Source organism: Rhinopithecus bieti, unplaced genomic scaffold (genome assembly GCF_001698545.2).
Source record: "Rhinopithecus bieti isolate Rb0 unplaced genomic scaffold, ASM169854v2 repeat_29672, whole genome shotgun sequence".
Classification (NCBI taxonomy): domain Eukaryota; kingdom Metazoa; phylum Chordata; class Mammalia; order Primates; family Cercopithecidae; genus Rhinopithecus; species Rhinopithecus bieti.
Window position 1 is genome coordinate 1 of NW_016839253.1, and position 3,017 is coordinate 3,017.

The window sequence follows — 3,017 nt, forward strand, 5'->3', positions numbered from 1 at the left end:
GATCTTGGCTCATTGCAACCTCTACTTCCTGGGTTCAAGTGATTCTCATGCCTCAACCTCCCAAGTGGTTGGGACTACAGGCACCGTGCACCACCATGTTCGGCTAGTTTTTATATTTTTAGTAGAGACAGGATTTTGCCATGTTAGCCAGGCTGGTCTCGAACTCCTGGCCTCAAGCAATTCACCCACATTGAACTTCCAAAGTGCTAGGATTACAGACATGAGCAGCTGCATCTGGTTGATTGTTTTTCTAGCTCTGATTCATTAGGAATAAAAGTATGCAACAATAAGAGTGAAATCAATGAGTGAACAAGCCATCTTTGCCAGAGGATCAGGCTTATGGTCCTATTCCGGCTGTGGGATTTGCCCTTTATTCCATCATCTGTACTACACTATATTGAGTCCAAGGTCCCAAGAACAAACACTTGAACCAAGCCATTCTTTTACAAGTCTAGAATGAGTATATTTCACTCTAGGTAAGTTCCGCTGTTTGTCCCTCATAAATTGCTCATTCCCATCATAATCTTATGCTGATTGCTTTTTCATTGTCAGCTTACAGTCTAACAGTGTTTTTAAAAAGTTGCCCTTCCAAATTTTCCCACCACTTCCAGGTTCATTTACTAAAAAAGATGAAAGGACTGTTTGTACAATTCATTCAAGCACAAACATCAGCTGGATTGCTATAAAAATATTCTTTGTTAAACACTGAATTTTAAAATATTCCATGCAGTTCTGTTTTCATTCACCAATTATGTTCCCGGCAGCCATTACTTTATCTATGCTTTTCTCTCAGTGCCCTACATAGATATTTAATCAATGGTACTTAAAAAATAGTGCTTATCAGTATTACCTAGAGAGTTTTTCCAAACACAAATTTTTTCAGGCTTCACGCTGAAATCATTACTGTTTGAACGTTTAATTTTAATTTTAATTGTTTTTTATATTTTAGAGACAGAATCGCTCTGTCACCCAGGCTGCAGTGCAATGGCACAAACACAGCTCACTGCAGCCTCTTCCCAGGCTAAAGCAAGACTCTCACCTCAGTTCTCCAGTAGCTGAGATCACAAAAATTAGCCAGGCATGGGATTGCAGGTGTGTGCCACCATGCCTGTATAATTTTTTAATTTTTCATAGAGATGGGGTGTCCCTGTGTTGCCCAAGCTGGTCTCAAATTCCTGGGCTCAAGCAATCCTCCCACCTCAGCCTCCCAAAGTGCTGGGATTACAGGCATGAACCACTGGGTCCAGGCTATTTTAAAATAATTCTGTAAAAAATGGTGAATATGGTAGAATGCTAATGAAAGAGCAACTCAGAAAAGCATGTATAGAAAAATATATTTAATATTTTATAGAAGGAGGGATGCTCTTTGCTAGGAAGAGTACACTAGGGAGCTTTCTGGGGTGTTGAAAATCACTCTATACATTCATCTCAATGATGGATATATGAGTGTTATATATATATTTATATATATATAAAAATTGTATTAAGCTGTGACAACTATATAATTTGTACTACAATTAAAAAAAGCAAGATGTGTGTAGGGAAGTGATACTGGGAGATGCTGGGTGATTCAGAGCCCCTGGATATTTGGGTCATGTCAACATGCTACTTCCAAAGGTCTGCAGCCTCTGAAATATGATTCCTGAAGAACATTTCAATGGTGTTATTATCTGAACTTACCCTTTGTGATCTACCTACATCCATCTGGCACTTACTAACTCACCCAGATGACTCTGGAATGGAAATTTTTCCTCTAATATCCTTGGCTCCTCACCTTTCTCCAACTTGAGGATCACTTCTGGTTTAGGAATGCAATACCCTGTGAATGAGAATTATATTACTTGGGACAAACTGGGTGGGCTTCCCTGAAGGAGGAAGACAGTATACACCAAACAGTGTACACACACACACACACACACACACACACACACACACCTCATTTAATACTGTTATGGGGGCAGAGAAAAACATTCTTTCTGGTATCCAAAAGGGATACATTGTCCTTGACCTCTGAATCTCAAACCTAACTATTATTATATTTTACAAAAGTTCCACAAGTTTCTTTTGATAAGAAAGGACATACATTCTGGCCTTCTACATGGGAAACAATTCCTACCTACCTACTGAGACAAAGTGGTTATAGTTCTCCAACATCACATCCCTGGACAGGGTCCTCTGAGCAGAGTCCAGATGCTGCCACTCCTATTGAGTGAAGCCCACAGTCACATCCTTATATGACACTGATCCCTGGAAAATAACAGTTCTGCTCAATCTGAAGTGATAAGAATCAGCTGATGTGAGAAAATATGTTTAGGGACTAATTATTACCGTTTTTATTGTTGAAAATTAAATAGAAAATGTTATAAAGGGCCTCCATGATATATGTTGCTTTATGTTACACATTGCAGGTAAAAAATCAAGAGAAATATCCTGTTGGTGCATTAATTTATTACTTAATGCAAAAATATTTAGTGCCTACATGTGCCTAGAGCTTTCCTAGTTTCTGAGTATTCCAATTTGAATATAAAAGTCTTCCTTACAAAAGAGGAACATATCTTCTCATAAGGAAACATACATACAGAGACAGATCTACCACAGGATTAAAGGACTCACTCCACAGATATGTGCAACACAGATGGATCATAAAAGTGTTCTGTGTATATTCATGTGAGAGTGTGTCAACATATTAGATTTCACTGAAGTGATAAGACTTTAGTTCCTTTGCAAACATGTAAAAAAACTTAACAAAAGTTTAAAAACCAAAAAAAGTATTAGAATGACTTTCACGAGTTGAGAGAAGAAGGCTTGAGTCAATGAAATTTCTCAGAGCTAAAGGAGGAACAATGACCCAGTGCAAAAAACTAAAAACCTTTTTAAAAGAATGGAAGAATGGATAACTAGAATAACCAATGCAGAGAAGTCCATAAATGAAGTGATAGAGATGAAAACCATGACATGAGAATTACATGACAAATGCACAAGCTTCAGTAACCAACTCGATCAACTGGAGGAAAGAT

The 3,017-nt window shown here is 38.0% G+C and overlaps 1 pseudogene; it reads right to left on the bottom strand.

The window, feature by feature from the left end:
* Positions 1 to 1,605: 1,605 nt before the first annotated feature.
* LOC108524902 (zinc finger protein 37A-like) lies at positions 1,606 to 2,272 on the bottom strand (annotated as a pseudogene).
* Positions 2,273 to 3,017: the final 745 nt, after the last annotated feature.